General features: G+C 44.5%; 1 protein-coding gene across 1 annotated transcript in view; it reads right to left on the bottom strand.

The window, feature by feature from the left end:
* The window catches only part of LOC126354860 (UDP-glycosyltransferase UGT5-like), a 67,997-nt gene that overhangs the window by 8,792 nt on the left and 41,043 nt on the right, over window positions 1-18,162 (bottom strand). The gene's annotated exons all lie outside the window — the stretch shown is intronic.

Below are 18,162 nucleotides of genomic sequence, written 5' to 3'. Positions count from 1 at the left end.
ACAATTATGTCTGCCAGGATCGTTCATTGTTCATTGGATATTCAGCAATGAGGCTTTCTACAATCTACAGGTGACTGCTAAGGATGTGCTGGTGCACTGGGGCCTCTTACGGTGTCTTCGTGACTAGGGACTCTCCTTGCGAAAACACAGCACAGAATCATTGACTAGACTCAGCAGAACGCTAGCAAAGTGTCTGAGTTTATCTGTTATTTTCAGTTATCGCAAGGAGTAGCGTAACCAATGAAACGAACTTCACATAAATAAGCAGAAAGACCCATTATTATTCGATTTCACGATTCGCAGTTAACTACTGGATGGAGCAGAGTTGTCTATTTATTAAATTTTCCGTGCATAGATCAAGTTTCTGCCGCTAGTTGGCGCCACAGATTGCTTGTAGGGGGAAATTAAAAATATGAGATGGAGGCTGGTCGGAAATTCAAAGTAGGCCAATTGCCTTCCGTATACAATGGAAGGAAATTCAAAACTTGGCAGGAAATTTAAATAGGCTAATTTCCTATGTTTAAGATGGCAAGAAGTTTAAAAGTTGTCGTGAAATTTAAAAATCAAGATGGTAGGAGTTGCTAATTTTTAAAAAAATGCCATAAGTGAAAAAAAATCGACGATGGCAGAGGTGCAAATTCTAAAAGAGAGGTAAGGGAGTGGTGGGGGTGAAGACTAAACCTGTGGGGTACAAGGACAGAGGGATGGCTGGAATTAGGATTTATCAATTTGAGAAGAAAACGGGGTGGGAGCGACAGGGAAGGGGAAAAGGATGAGGTGTGGTATGGGGAGAGGATGAGGAGGGAGCAATTTGGGGGACGGTGGATTGGGTGGGGTGGACACAGAGCTGGCAGGTGGCTATTTGTTAGCATAGAGTTTGTGGTCTGGGAGAGGGAAGGGATTCAAATTTCTTTGGAAGAGGGCATGAAGAGTGTGCAGGTGAAGGGTGAGTAGGATGTGCAGATAGAGGTGCGCCAGTACACTAGAATTGAAAAGGAGTGTGGCACAATATACTTTTAGGAGTCAAATTTACAGATGGTGTAGGTTATTTGGAGGTAATCAAAGAGAGTGATTTGGGGGGGGGGGGGGGAATTGATGAATTGGTAAAGGATCCTTGTGGGGAAAGATAAGCAGATCTGGAAACCAAGGCAGAAAGCATGGCTTTCAAGGATCTGGAGGGACTTATAGAACTTGAGTTGGGTGAATATCTATGCAAAATTTGCACAGGAAAGGATGGGGGAGATCAGGGATATGTATGTGTAAAGAACAGTGGAGGGGTGGAGTCCCATGTTCTGCCAGTTAGTCCATTGTGAGCTTTCCATTGGAAGGTTAGTAGGTGAGAGTTCCATATTAGTTGCCAGTCGAAGGTTAGTCCAAGGTAATTTAGTGCGTTTGTTAGCAGGATGAGATGGTCATAAACAGTGAAGTAGAAGTCGTGGAGACAAAAGGTGTGCATGACGTGTCCTCTGATGAGAATTAGGAGGGATTGTTGGGATTTCTGGAGCATAGGACAGAGATAGAAGAAAGCGGTGTCATTAAGATACTGAAAGAGGTGGATGGGAGGAGGTGGTTTGGTCATATCAGCAGTGTCTAAGACGTAAAGAAGATGGGAGAGAATGGAACCTTGAGGGACTCCTGCAGGGGAGTGGAAGATACAGGTATTGGTGTTGTTAACAATGACATAGGATGGGTGATTGGAGAGGAAGGCTGCAAGAAGGCGGCCATAGTTGACTGGAAGTGCGTACATCTGGAGTTTGAAAAGGAGACCGGAATGACATATACGGTCATATGCTTTCCCTAGGTCAAGGGAAGCAAAGATGACGGATTTACAGTTGTTGGGATGTTTCAATAGGAGATGGGCGAGGTTCAGGAGCTGATCATCAGCAGTGAAGGACGATCGAATCTGTGAATTTCATTGGAAGCTATATATAATTCGTTGTGGAATATTAAATTGTATTTAGAGGTACTCTCCATAAAAAGTTAAAAAGAAATGTTTGCTTTTGCAATGTAATTAAAGAATTAGTATTACAGTTGTCGACATAAGTTTTTCTTTACATAATATTCTGCAAAATGTCAAAACTGAGAAATAACATCAATGGCGATTTATGTCCTCTGCTGCCTGTCTTCACCAACAGGTGGTTGCACTGCTGAAACATTCACAGTCCAATTGCTGTACCATAGCGCGAGGCATAGCACAGGCTCAGATTAATTTTTAACACATCTATGTTGCTGAATAAAAATTTTTAATATAAAAAGATTTTACCACCTAAACCGCAACTTAAGTTGTACAATTAAAAAGTGATGACTACTTTCGTTTGCATAAACCGACCATATTCGTACTGTTCAAATGATAAAAAAACCGAGTTGAAGATGCATTGGAAGACCTTACCGTTAACAACAGCCATGTAATGACTTGCAATCGTATTACGGGCCAACAAGACTGGGACAATATGCTGTTAAAAGGATCATTGCGAGTAAGGTTGTAAACCATAATCTCGCAAACTGCAGATAAGAAAGTTGCGTAAGTAAAAACTGGCCATTTTCCTCCTTTATTACCTGCATCTTGTGAGATTATGGTTGAGTACTTGGCTCGCTTACGATGATGCTTTTAACAGCGCAGTGTCCTAGTCTTGCTGACCTTGTTACACGAATGCATGTCACTGCATAACTGTTGCAAAAGATGGTGCTTTTCAGGGAATATTCAACTCGTTCCTGCTACTTGACCGACCTGAAGATGGTTGTTGTACGCAGACGGAACTAGTCATCACGTTTTAATCGTATAATGTAAATCGCGGTCTACGCAGTAAAAGGTTTTTTATATTACTTCTTATTATTCAGTAAAGAATGTTAAGACCGCCGTCTCCTTCCTGACAATGTTAGGTTTCCCTACTGTCTACATTGTTTGTCAAATGTCACTGTATTCTAAATTATCGGCAAAACAAACATAATCATCTCAAAAAAACTGCCATATCGAATATCACAGTGGTTATATCAAGTACCATGATGGTAGTTTACACACACATTCGTCAAATTGATGCCTGAAACATGACTGTGTAATTCTAAATTAAGTGTTTCAGTGCTGTTTTCACGCCTAAAAACAACAGGTCACTGACATTCCAAATTAGACGTAGAAGATCGAAACCAGAATGACCAATATTGTAACTCCTGAAGATAGGTTGGGTAAAATATTAAGCAAGAACCGAAAAACATCACTGTGGACTCTAAAATTGTCTCAGTGCTATTTCAGTGCGTAAACACATGTGGTTTAAGAAAAACCGGAGAAATGTGAATAGGAGTCGCACGGTGAGGATTGCCTATAAACTGAGTTATGTATTAAAATAGCTCATCCAAAGATTTTCAAGAGTGAATATGTAACAAAATATGTGACATACATGACCTATTTTTGATTGCAGTAACTTAGTAGCTTTAACCTTTTACGCCTCCAAGAGACTGCACATCTAAAGATGTCTTAACTGGTGGGCAGACAGACAGGTGGACAACAAAGTGCTCCTACAAGGGTTCCGTTTTTACCTGTTGAGATGCAAAAGCCGGCCGGCGTGGCCGAGCGGTTCTAGGCGCTACAACCTGGAACCGCGCGACCGCTACGGTCGCAGGTTCGAATCCTGCCTCGGGCATGGATGTGTGTGCTGTCCTTAGGTTAGTTAGGTTTAAGTAGTTCTAAGTTCTAGGGGACTGATGACCCTTCTAAGTCCCATAATGCTCAGAACCATTAGAACCTTTTTTGAGATGCAAAACCTTAAAAAACAAAAACAGGCCTTTGATAATCAAAGTAAGGCCTAAAAGATCGAAACTAACCTCACCAGGATGAAATCCTAGGCAAGCACACAAACAAATAGCGCAAAACTCTCAAATTAAATATTTAAGGGCTGCAATCATATTTTAATACTTAAAGGGTCTTCAGTCTGATGCTATGTACCGCCATCACCTAACATTTTCTTCCAGAAAAATTCCTCTCCCAATTTAGATTTGCGGGCGAAGAAAATATGTAACTACAAAAAATTATTAATGATATTGATTGGAGAGTATTACAAATGATTGAACCTAGTTGCAAGTAATAGCTGCAATCGGAACCATAGCTGTCTAAGACTAATCAGCTATGTCAACATCTAATAAAAACTTCACAAAACAAACACGCACACAAACCCCATTCTAGGGAGGAAGGAAGAAGGTGTTTTTCTTACAAAAAAAAGATGTATCACTTAAACTCCTATTTTTACTCTCCACGTAATGGTATGCACGGTAATTATGGTGAGATATTTCCACATCTTCCTCATCTACTGTACTTCGTCATCACTAATATTCATTATACATACCTACGTATGACATCAGATAAAATATTTCCTTTTATACCTCATCATCAAGAGCTCTGTGATTTATTCCCCACAGCAAATTTTCTCTCTCTGTAATCCTCACTTTGATCAGGAAACAATATTACAATATATATTACAGATGGAATACAGTTTTCCACTGCATAACATCAGAACATTTTCTACTGTGCTAGTAGTGGGAATTCTGATTATACTGCTATGCCTTGATTCGTGTGGTGAACTGGTTTTCGCGATACTGACGTTGTTTACTTCGCAACTTCTCAGTGTATTTTAGACTGTGAATTAGATCTGCAGTATTGCTCAAGATCAGGGGTAGCTAAGAATTCGGTTAATGAACCGTGCCCTGGCACAAGTGCCATAGCTCTAAGCCTGGCTGGCACATGCCTCCCCCCCCCCCCCCCCCCCAATCCCCCAGGCTCTTGGTGGTTACAGCTATTAAGTGATTGCGATCAAAAGATAGGTCATTTATGTCGCATATTTTGATACAAATTCACTCTTGAAAACCTATTGATGAGATATCTATATACATAATTCAGTTTATACGGAATCCTCACTGTATGAGTCCTATTCGCATATGGACAGGCGTAGACAATTTCTCAGATTTTTCGCATTCAAGTTCCCATAATCGTAATTCATATAGTTTCATAATCGGAAAAAGTCTTTCACACACATATGTTGATCGAAATATTGTAGAACTTTTGTAAACTCAGTATGGAGACGTGGAAACTCTACCTGAGGAAAGCAATGGAGACCTCCTAGATAGTTTTAGTATTTAAGGGGTTTGGCTTTAAAACGGGAATTACTCCGCAGGTCAATCTTTTGCAACTGCACATGCACAGGGGCGCTTTCAACTGAAACTACACGTGGACTCGAAAACAGATGTAAGATTGATTGGTAGTGTTCTCAAAACCTTAAGGAAACTATCCTTGTAATTCTTTCAAGGCCACGATAAATTCTTTATACCTGACGTGTTCATTACACATCAGTGAGCTCAGAGAAATGGATTGTGTTGTCAGAATGTGTCCCTTCTGCAGTGCAGTTTTCTTTTTAAATGTATCGCCATCAGACCAGAAAGATGTTGTTTCTCACAGTGCAGTGTCACACTGTGGGCTATGTGTAGTCAAGCCCACCTAAAATGCGAGGCCTGCACCTCTTTTTCGTCCATAAATTCAACAACAGCAAGTATTAAGTCGAAAGGATGTCCCTTGACTTGACCAACGTACTTCACGGGAATATATAAAGTCTCCAACTCTTCGTTCATTTCCATCGAAGACTGTTGCAACTTACAGCGGAATAATGCGTGTGACTTCAGAAATTTTACAATTCGTTCCAACAATTTCTTCACGTGCTACATGCTTGCAAATTTAGCACAAATAGTTTCCTGGTGCACAGAACAATGACTTCCATCTGTGGAGAGTTGTAATTTTTTGCTCTTTCATTGCTTACTAAATCTTCACAATTTTTCTGCATGGTACTGTGATATCGCTTCATAGCAAATTTGCAATACTCGTCGCTTATGCGACTACATGGTATGTATTGAGCATTATCGTCCCTCTCTTCTGTCATTCCCAGGCTTGTGGCGATAGATCGCTAGACTGCCAGCTTTTGAGCAAACAGTCGCTGGATCTTTGAACGTCCTTCATACCGTGAACGAATAGTAAAGGGTAAACAGCGCAGACACCACGATTCTGCCAAAATGAAGAGAGTTGTGCCGACCGAAAACTGCCACACAGCAATACTCCGTGAAATGTCGCGTTGTTCCGAGTACTTCCGAGAACGACCGAGCAAAGCCGAGGCAGGCCGGACTTCGGGCCGCCAGCTGCCTGCACACGTGGAAGTCCCGCATGCCGTGGTCATGCCTTCTCTAGATGAATTGAATGTTATCAGTAAGGAAGCCCCATGCATTTTAATAACATACACAGACAACGTAAATTTGGAAATATTTATGTACGAGTAACATTACCCTTTAGGAATGTGAGGTAACGGTTGTTATATCATGTCAGAAATAATTGATAGCATTCAAGTGTATTTTTGTTTTACACTCAATTAAACAACACGTTTAGAGAGACAGTGCTCTCATCATCAGATTGTAAAACTTATATCATAACGTTAAAAGGCTGAAAAGTCTACGAGCGCAGTTGGACTAAAAACACGTTGGACTACAAGTCTCCTTCTTACATTTCTTCTGTCAGCGGTCGTCCCGTCCCATGCTGCACACTACGCCAGGCTGATCCGCTGTGGGTTCCGATAGTATTAAGTTGATGCTGATACATAAGTACTGGTAGTCAGTGTGAAATCCTTACCAGGGAGGAGAAATAGGGTAGGAAAAAAAGAAAAACAAAAAAAGGCAGCACGTTTCGCCACGTACAAATGCGCAATGTGCAATGTGGAGAGGTTTACAGTTGAAGTTTACAAGAACGCGTAACCTAAGATGAGTCGATCCACATATTATGTATGTTAAAAAAAGGCACTGATGGTGTAAATGGGGAAAACGTATCTCATACAGATTTTTAATGATAATCACACTACCCGCTTTCTATTCGCTCTTGGGAAAGGATAGGGGGTAAACGGTTAAGGAACCCAACGGCCCCTCTGCCACATGCCATAAGGAGGCCTGTAGAGTGTTGAGGTGAACCAAGGTGTAACGTTGCTGAGAGTGGGATGACGTTAACTTTGGCCTTGTCGACACCTCACTGGAGGAGACATAGGCAGTTGCTATGAAAAGGGAGGCCTTGTGAACAAGACGGTGTACAGGGTTATCACAAATGATTGAAGCGATTTCACAGTTCTACAATAACTTTATTAATTGAGATACTTTCACAATGCTTTGCACACACATACAAAAACTCAAAAAGTTTTTTTAGGCATTCACAAATGTTCGATATGTGCCCCATTAGTGATTCGACAGACATCAAACCGATAATTAAGTTCCTCCCACACTCGGCGCAGCATGTCCCCATCAATGAGTTCGAAAGCATCGTTGATGCGAGCTCGCAGTTCTGGCACGTTTCTTGGTAGAGGAGGTTTAAACACTGAATCTTTCACATAACCCTACAGAAAGAAATCGCATGGGGTTAAGTCGGGAGATCGTGGAGGCCATGACATGAATTGCTGATCATGATCTCCACCATGACAGATCCATCGGTTTTCCAATCTCCTGTTTAAGAAATGCCGAACATTATGATGGAACTGCGGTGGAACACCATCCTGTTGAAAGATGAAGTCGGCGCTGTCGGTCTCCAGTTGTGGCATGAGCCAATTTTCCAGCATGTCCAGATACACGTGTCCTGTAACGTTTTTTTCACAGAAGAAAAAGGGGCCTTAAACTTTAAACCGTGAGATTGCACAAAACACGTTAACTTTTGGTGAATTGCGAATTTTCTGCACGAATGCGTGAGGATTCTCTACCACCCAGATTCGCACATTGTGTCTGTTCACTTCACCATTAAGAAAAAATGTTGCTTCATCACTGAAAACAAGTTTCGCACTGAACGCATCCTCTTCCATGAGCTGTTGCAACCGCGCCGAAAATTCAAAGCGTTTGACTTTGTCATCGGGTGTCAGGGCTTGTAGCAATTGTACACGGTAAGGCTTCTGCTTGAGCCTTTTCCGTAAGATTTTCCAAACCGTCGGTTGTGGTACGTTTAGCTCCCTGCTTGCTTTATTCGTCGACTTCCGAGGGCTACGCGTGAAACTTGCCCGCACGCGTTCAACCGTTTCTTCGCTCACTGCAGGCCGACCCGTTGATTTCCCCTTACAGAGGCATCCAGAGGCTTTAAACTGCGCATACCATCGCCGAATGGAGTTAGCAGTTGGTGGATCTTTGTTGAACTGCGTCCTGAAGTGTCGTTGCACTGTTATGACTGACTGATGTGAGTGCATTTCAAGCACGACATACGCTTTCTCGGCTCCTGTCGCCATTTTGTCTCACTGCGCTCTCGAGCGCTCTGGTGGCAGAAACCTGAAGTGCGGCTTCAGCCGAACAAAACTTTATGAGTTTTTCTATGTATCTGTAGTGTGTCGTGACCAGATGTCAATGAATGGAGTTACAGTGAATTTATGAAATCGCTTCAATCATTTGTAATAGCCCTGTATATGGTTGATATAAAAATCAGTCAGTCGAGCATCTTCTCTTCCTTGCTGTAACTTGTTCAGTTCACTAGTTGCTCGACATATTCTGGCTGTGTTGGGTTGATTTCGGGGGAAGAGACCAAACAGCGAGGTCACCGGTCGCATCGCATTAGGGAAGGATGGGGAAGGAAGTCGGCCATGCCCTATCAAAGGAACCATCCGAGCATTTGCCTGAAGCGATTTATGGAATCCACGGGAAACCTAAATCAGGATGGCCAGAGGCGGGATTTGACCATCGTCCTCTCGAATGCGAGTCCAGTGTGCAAACCATTGCACCACGTCGCTCGGTCGTATTATAGCACCGTGTCTTCTAATAATTCATTCAGAGTACAAAAATAGATCATGTCATAGGCTACGGGATAATCGCAGAAGCCTCGATCGAACTCATGCTCTTTCCAAGAGTTTTTACAAGTGGCATCATACTTGATGTCAATGGCAGCAGAGAATTTTTTTGAATGCTAAGTCGCGATTCGTAAAATGATTAATTCCGGAAACATCTCATTCTGTTCGTAACTGAAGAATTCCGATAAAACTGCTGCCTCTTCACCGATCGGTATTCATCCACTGTTCAGCTGCCGTCAAAAAAATTGTTCAAATGGCTCTGACCACTATGGTACCTAACTTCTGAGGTCATCAGTCCTCTAGAACTTAGAACTACTTAAACCTAACTAACCTAAGGACATCACACACATCCATGCCCGAGGCAGGATTCGAACCTGTGACCGTAGCGGTCGCGCGGTTCCAGACTGTAGTGCCTAGAACTCCTCGACCACTCCGGCCGGCTCGCTGCCATCCATTTTTCTTTACGGTTGATGTTGGTAATTGCAGCTGTTAGTATCCATGCAAAAGAAATTCTTTGTGGGATCCTTTAGAAAACCTCACTCAATATTTCGACATTTCCTCCCGCTACAGTTGGCACCTACAGCAAATTTTCCGTTCATATTCCACACACTCTGTCTGGGCACAATTCTCGTAATCGTCTTAGTGACGCCACTGTCACTCCGACTACGTACACATTTCTCGGTAAGCGGCATACGCAGTCAAATGAGAGCGTTCCAAATATAAAATAATGAAAATTAAGATCAAATACTGAGCTTCTCGAAATGAAACCCATTGTAAGAGAGTAATAACACTGAACTGAAACATGCAAAATCTTATTAATTTGGTGCCATTTAATACTAAACCGATGTTAAAAATTTTCTATATTACTCTACAGATTCTCGTCACACGATCTGTAGCGTTGTGGCCATATAAGTGTTTCCAGTACTTAGAATGTCGTGTCCCTCCTATGTTACCATCCATAATGCCAATTCCCACTCCTTCTACCCCTCTGCAGGTGTGCCCCAGGGCTCTGTCCTCTCCCCTCTCCTCTACCTCCTGTACACGGCGGATATGCCCCAACCCCCCCCCCCCCCCCCCTCCAGTACACCTCTTGCAATATGATGATGACACCGCATCCTCGCCCTCGCTCCTACCCTCCAACGCCTTCTCCAGAACCACCTTGACCTTTTTGCTGCATGGTGTAACCAGTGGCTCCTGAAAATCAATCCTTCCAAGACCCAGGCAATCATCATAGGTCGTACCACTCGCTCCTTCCGGCACCTGAATTTCTCCCTTACTGCCTGCGTCCGTCCTGTCCACCTCACCCCCACCCTGACCTACTCACCTACCTTGGCCTCACCATTGACCGTCACCTCAACTGGATCCCTCATCTCCGCTCCATCCAATTCAAAGCCCACAACCATCTCCGACTCCTCAAACTCCTCTCTGGCCAGACATGGGGGTTGCACCCCTCTACCATCCTCCACACCTACAAATCCTAAATCCGTCCCATCCTCTGTTATGACAGTCCCGCCTGGATATCTGCCCCCCTCCCCAAATTCTATAAGTCCCTCCAGATCCTTGAGCGTCATGCACTCCGCCTCGCCTTTCGTATACGCCTCCCGTCCCCCATGCGGATCCTCTATGATCTCATTCCTTTCCCCCATCTGCTCCTATTCCTCGAACATATCCGCATCCTCTACACCTCCCGCCGCCTTGATCCCCCTCACCCCCTAGTTGCTCCTCTCCTCTCCCATCCCCGCCCCCTGCCACGTCTTCACTGTTGTATCCCCCCTACCCTCCATCTCTACACCCTTCATCTCCTTTCCCAAGGTGGCTTCCATCAACTCCCCCTCCCGGATGATGCCCTCTCTCCCTCCATTTATCCCTCCTACCAACTCTGATCCTCACTCGCCCTCCTTTCCTCTGTCCTTTTCCCGGGCTCCCTCTTCCCCCCCCCCCCCCCTACCATCCTCTTTTTGCCCCACATCCCCTCCCCCTGGCCCCTTCTCTCCCCCGAGTCCTTTTGGATTTCCCTCCTCTGCCTCTTCTCATTCCCTCTCCCATCTGCCCTGACCCTCTCCCCCCTTATGAGTCCTCTCCCTCCTTGGTTCCCCCCTTTCGTTTTTTCCCTCCTCCCTCCTTGTTTTTACCCCTCCTCCAGCCCCCCCCCCCATCTGCCTTTGGTTCTGGAGTGTCATCTTTGTGCTGCCATTTTCGTGCAGTGTTTTACAGTGAGTGTTCTGCACTGTGTCTTTTGGGAAGTGTTGCGAACGGCCATCATACTGTCGTGGGGTGTGATTTTTTTATCGCTTGCGAACAGAAACCAGACTGTCACCATGTTTTTTAATTGTGTGTGTACTATGTTACTTGTCTGATTCCTGTGTCTTTTATTAACGTTGCCAACCCCTTTTGCTTTCTGTTTTAACTTTCTGCATTTTTCCGCCGTTTTACACTTTAAGTCACCGTTTTATCGCCTGTGTTTCTTGTTTCTTTTCTTCTTCCGTTTTTAAAAAAGGCTGTAAAGCAGCGTACTAGGCTGCTGCCAGCCTGCCCCCTTCCGGGGGAATTGAAAATCAATAAAGAAAAAAAATTAGAATGTCGTAATAAGGTGGTCGTGTTTTGATGCTTTTGTAGCACATTCAAGAGAGCTGCGTTGTAATGGACTTCTGGCTGGCAGTCTACTATTAACAGACGCGTATGACGCTGCCTTGTAAGTCTACTGATAATGCAGTAACTTCTTCTACACTACTAAACTCCTGATTCCTTAAAGAATCGAATCCCCTTGTATAAACAGCTTCAAACGTATGATTTATTTACAAATAAGTTCATATGTTAAATATTTCACGCTAAAAATGTAAGCGAAGAAAACTTTACTAAAGCTTGGAAATTATGCTTGAATTTTGCAGAAAATCGCTAAAGTGTTCTCATTATGAAATGCTGGACGAGTATAGTATGGGTAATTTTCTCTCCACTTTAAACTCCCCATTCTCTGTAGAATCTAACTCTCGTGTATATAACACCTTCAAAAGTGCATGTAAACGAGAAAAACCTCAGAAAAGGTTTGAAATTATTGCAATTATAAGTATCTTGGAAGTCGCTAGGAGCTTGTCAAACGCTGGAAAAATATATATAGTTTGGTAAATTATGCTTCATTTTAAGCAAAAGCTGATCTACCATCATCTCAGTGTTTACAGTGCCGCATCTTCTGAACTGTGTGTTGTAGAAATGCAATAATATTGCATATACATTCCGTGGTGTATGTGGATACCGTGTGCATCGTCATGCAGGATGCTGCAGTTTTCCTGCAGGAGCAATGAAAATTTAGTAAGAGATCAACTGATTTTCTTTCATTTTGTGAGGAGGCTGTCGCCTAAGAGGTGCCGAAAGGGTTGCCTGCCTTCAGGCGTTAGAGCAGCCAAGAGCCACACCTCAGCTGAATGACTGTCGAAGTGTATGACAGGTACTTTGTAAAGTGCACAACAAAGTTGCATAGGTGTCACCGAAGATGTTGCCGAACTGGGGGCTTTTGCAGAGGCGCTGAACCGTTTTATTTTCGCACAGGTCAATGTTGCACTCGTCCATGATCACGCCACAGAACAGCGCGAAACAGGACTGAACAAGCATAAACACCCTTTGCTGATTCGGAAGGCATTCAAGTTTCGTGGAATGGTTTGGAACGGTCCCTAGTGAAACAGCCCTGTATATCATGCAAAGAGGGCACATCACTACACCCAAAGGGGTCAGAATATGATCAGCGGTGTTGCAACCCAACAACATCAGTGTGATTGAATCGTCTGGAGCAGGTGGGAAGTCAGCAGTGTCGAACGTGCTCAGGAATGTCGTCCTGTTTTTCATCACACTGTGAAATGTCGCTTTCGACAGCGAAACGCGTAGGAATCAACGACACAAGTGAATGGGTCGCTCCATGGACGGCCTTTATGCCACCAACTGAAGCCTTTTCTCAGTAACAGTGTGTCTGAAATGTTTTTCTAGGCCACCCATAAGAAAACCGCGCGATTTCAAAGATGTCCTCCATCGCAAAGGCATCAAAAGAAAGGGTGAAAGGTGGGTGAGAGGGGATGTGACGACCTTCCCATCGTGTGACACGTCCATAGTAGCGTTGGGCAGAATTGTGGTGAAATTTGGTGCCAGTGTGACATCATTAACCCACCTTGTACGTCGCATGAACTTCCGAGCTGCGGCCTTTTTTTCGCTTGTATCCATAACTTGCTGTTTGAGGCTTCGCCAAGGCCTAGTCTGACGTCACAGGGCGCCACGATTGTGTGCCATTACATATGAAGGCTGTAGGCACCTCTGAGCCGAATTTCAACCTTATGTGTGGCAATGGGAGAAAATTACGTGCTTTCAAAAAAGTTATACCTTTCTGCATATTGTGAACTGGGTAATTTACGTGTGGTGAGTTACGCTACCCCAAATGTATACACAGTTTGTAACTGTTATACTTGTCATACTGTGTTAAATCTTTAACATAAGATTATATCTCTTAACTAGTAGATTATGACAACTCTGTTAGGTGGCCTCTTCCTAAACACTTCTGAAAAAAAATGGTTCAAATGGCTCTGAGCACTATGGGACTTAATATCTATAGTCATCAGTCCCCTAGCACTTAGAACTACTTAAACCTAACTAACCTAAGGACGACATCACACAACACCCAGTCATCACGAGGCAGAGAAAATCCCTGACCTCGCCGGGAATCGAACCCGGGAACACTTCTGAACACCTCCTGAACTTTCCATTGGAGAACAACTACTGATTCCTGACTACAAACTTCCGAAATACGCACCCTCAGACCACCTCCTCCCTAAAGGGCACAGTTCGCCTCCTACGCCCTACCAGGACAACCTTCCGACTCCACCATTTCCTGAGCTGCCAACAGTTACACGAAATAATTTTTAAACTCAGGTCTTTGGGCTAATCAGCCACCAGACAAATAGGCAAGTAGGCAAGTAGAGACTTTTAATGACCAGTCCCTGTTGAGAATCACGGTACTTCTGCAAAGTTCTGCTGCCTGCCGATACTTTCAGTAGTGTGGCTACGTGGGCTTTCTGGCCTTTCTGACCTTTATTTTTAGGAGCCGCTGCTACCGTAGGACTTCCGAGCAACCAGTTTTGCATCGTGCGTTTTCCGATTAGAATCTTCCTCACTGCTGGTTTACGCCAGCCGTTCACCAGCAGCCGATAAAAGTTTAGATTTCCTCGTAAATATGCGAAACTATGAGAACTCAAAGACTGAATTGTGTAAAGCAAGAAGTAAAGCTACTGCAACGACCCAGAACTCTAAGTACTAGTTCCGAGATTTAACTAAGGGCTGACATTTTGAAGCAGACAGAAGGTAAAAGTTTTTTTCAAAACTGACTTTGGGTCTGCTGGTGACAAAATAATCCTGGTGAAGAAGCGGAGGAGATCTCGTGTGAATATGTAATTGCTCTTATGGATAGAGCATTTTACAGTTGTTCGAAACAGCTCAAACAACCGTATACCATATACGTTGACATCGGAAGCACAGACGAAGAGATTTCCTGTTTTATTTGCTTTGCTTCCAGAGCCAAGTCAGAAGAAACGTGGAGGACTTTTTCTGAACTGAGAGATGAGATGCCTGGGTGGTACCGAAAACTGGCTACAATTAAAAGTATAAAAATGGAGTTTCCCGAAACATTTCCTTGCGGCTGGACTTTCGCTTCTGCATATATCTGTGGAAGGAAATAAAAAATCGGGAACTAACGTAGGAATACAGGGATAGAGAAGAAGTCAGATAGTTCTACCGCATGTTTGCTGCAGTGACACATCCTCCACCAAACAGTGATGATGGTTGGTTGGTTGATTCGGGGGATGGGACCAATCAGCGAGGTCACCGATCCCATCGGATTAGGTAAGGATGGGGAAGGAAATCGGACGTTCTCCTTCAAAGGAACCATCCCGGCATTTGCCTGAAGCGATTTAAGGAAATGACAGAAACCCTAAATCATAGTGATGATGAAGCGTCGACGGTGATAATGGAGGATAATCTTAGTACCGACTGAAATGGAAGGAAAATCTTTGTACACCGATTGAAATGTGGAAACTTTTTAACAAATGCTGTAGAAGGTTGACAAAGGAGACTAAACTATTCAATAATTTTTTTCTGAAATTGTGACCGCATTGTCAAAATATAAAACTACCGACATTTCGGTCCCTGTTGCAAGTGACCTTCCTAAGGGTGTTTTTGTTTACTGTGGGTCACTTGAAACAGGGACCGAAACGTCGGTAATTTTGTATATTGACAATGCGGTCACAAACTCAGCTGATTCCGCCCATAAGAAGGCTACGGGACGTCAGACAGCTAAGTTCTCACGTCTCCTTGACAAACCATCTCTGCAGGTTCCGTGCAAGACAGTCATCAATTTGAGTGGCATGGTGTTGAGTGATGATGCGGTCTCGGTTTTGCAGAAAGGTCTCAACTTCGCTCCCACCCCCAAGTTCACTCCGGTCGCAGAAATTGTTAGTGCTGTTGAACAGGTTGCAGCTCGACTTCCGCCAGACTCAGCCGAGGAAATACGTCGTGAAACTTGTCGTGCGTTGACGAAATCCAAGCCGATGAAGTCAAATATCAGCAGTAAAGAGAGGGCGGCCATTCGTGATCTGAGAGAACGCTCTGAAATTGTTGTCTTACCGGCGGACAAAGGCAATGCTACAGTTGTTGTCTCCCATAAGGACTACACTGATAAGATGCAAAGCCTGCTAAATGACGATTCCTACCGGAAGATCAGCGTTGACCCTACAAAGAAGGTGGAGAACAAGACGAGGGTTCTTCCCAAGGACGCAGATTTGCCGGAGGGTGACGCTAAGAAATTGTTACCCCAAGATCCGGTACCGCCTAGACTATATGGACTCCCGAAGGTTCACAAAGTGGGGGTACCATTACGCCCCATTGTTAGCAACATCAGGGCACCTACATATTTGTTGGCCAAATACCTGACGGGAATATTAAGTCCTTATGTGAGTAAATGCTCTCATCACATCCGTAATTCCGTGGATTTTGTTAAACGCCTTGATAGCTTCAGGTTGGATGAGTCAGATATCATGGTGAGTTTTGACGTCGTTTCCTTGTTTACGAGGGTACCCCTGCGAGAGTCGCTAGAGTTGATTGGTCAGAGGTTTGACGAGAATACCACTGAACTTTTTAGGCATGTCTTGACTTCCATGTATTTTCTTTTTAATGGAGAATACTACGAACAAACGGAGGGAGTAGCCATGGGCAGCCCACTCTCACCGGTGGTAGCGAATTTGTACATGGAGAACTTCGAGGAGGAAGCCCTGTCGTCATCCGAATGGAAACCTACTTGCTTTTTTCGTTACGTGGACGACACGTTCGTCATCTGGCCACATGGTATGGATAAACTTCTTGACTTCCTTACACATCTAAACTCCATACACCCCAACATCAAATTCACTATGGAGACTGAAACGGAGGGTAAATTACCTTTCCTTGACGTCTTGGTCAGGAGAAGGGCTGACGGCACCCTAGGTCATGGGGTGTATCGAAAGACAACACACACTGATCTGTATTTGCACGCAGACAGCTGCCACCACCCTTCACAGAGGAATGGGGTACTTAAAACTCTAGTACATAGGGCGCGCACTATCTCTGACACAGAGAGTCTACCCCAGGAATTGGAACATCTGAGAACTGTGTTTCGAAAGAATGGGTACTCAGAGTGGCAGATCCAACGTGCTCTCCGCCCAACCACTGCAGCACAACCTGTTGAGATGGATGAAGTCACGAGGGAGGAGGTAGGCACTGCATTTATTCCATACACAGGCGCACTCTTGGGGAAAATCGCCCGCATTCTGAAGAAACACCGGGTCGGAACTGTGTTTTGTCCTCCGAATAAAACTCGTGCACTGGTGGGGAGCGCCAAAGATGACCTCGGTTTGAGGAAGGCCGGCGTGTACCAGATTCCGTGTCAATGTGGCAAGTCGTATATTGGTCAGACGATGCGTAACGTCGAGGATCGATGCCGTGAACACCAGAGGCACACTCGACTGATGTATCCGAGCAAGTCGGCGGTCGCTGAACATTGTTTGTCGGAAAATCACGCTATGGAGTATGACCGCACGAGGATTCTGGTACAGACGTCGAGATACTGGGACAGCGTTGTTAGAGAGGCCATCGAAATTCGCACCAATGACGACCTCATAAACCGTGACTGTGGCTATAATCTTAGCAAGGCTTGGGAACCAGCGATTGGGTTAATCAAGAGTAAATCGAGCAAACGCATAGTTGTGACGACCACGGCGGACAGAGCCATCACACCGACGTCATCTCAAACGCCGTCGCAATCTGTTCCACCGCGCTACCGTGGCGCGGGGCGCGGACGGCGGAGGGAGCGCGCCGCGGGCGGAGGGTATTTAAATCGGCCGCCACCGCGACGGAACCCAGTTCCCCCTGAGCATCCATAGCGTACGGATCTCCGTGCCGGCACGTTCACAGGAGCTCAGTCCGTCAGTTCACCTGATGATGGCGACATGTTTGATCGCCGAAATATTGTGCCCGTTGGACACTATAGACCGGCAGTACACCCGTGGACATTTTGATTATCAAATACGCCGGGAGAAACTCAAGAATCACAAAAAAATTGATTAAATAAGATGTTTAATAATTGATGCATTAATGTTATAGAAATAAAAAAGTAAAATAAAATAGTTAGTCCTAAGCCTGGATGAACTGTGAAGGATTGTTGTTATTACAAAATGGCCGATAAAGCCTCCCCCATGATGCGGTTTCTTTTGACGCTCGGAAGACCACGCGGAAACACCGCGTTACGGGTCGCAAAGCCTACGTTCGGAAAGCCCACGACACAAATAGGCTGTTGCCAAAGGGTATTAAGAGACTCCAGCCATCCGGTGGAAACCATTCGCCTTTTAAAAAACAGCCAGATCAAGATAGATGACCTCACGTCATCCGAATGAGGGGAACCTCGGCCTTTGGCTCCAAGCTGGAGGATAGTCACAGTTCAGCAGACACCGGAAACGATACGTTACATAATGCTTGATCCAATGTGCTGGTATGAGAAGCTGCAATATGAGGTGGAACTGAAAATGTATCCGGATTTCTTCTCTCAGAACCATGGCGAAGCGAGCGCGGGACAGGGTGAGAGGGTTCATCAGAGTTTTTCGTCTGATGGAGGAAATATACGGAAGCAAGTGGATTGCTGGCATGCTGAGTGGTGCTTGCTGAATGGTGAAAAGGGTGGCTCTTAGGGAATTTGATCTTTTTTTACCTATTTCCGTGATTTCTTGTACGATGCATACATATATCATTACCCAAAAACGAGAGCCGACCGATGAATTTAAGT

The sequence above is a fragment of the Schistocerca gregaria genome, chromosome 3 (assembly GCF_023897955.1).
Source record: "Schistocerca gregaria isolate iqSchGreg1 chromosome 3, iqSchGreg1.2, whole genome shotgun sequence".
Taxonomy (NCBI): Eukaryota; Metazoa; Arthropoda; class Insecta; order Orthoptera; family Acrididae; genus Schistocerca; species Schistocerca gregaria.
Note: the sequence above shows the minus strand (reverse complement) of the source record. Positions and strands in the feature narration are given on the sequence as shown.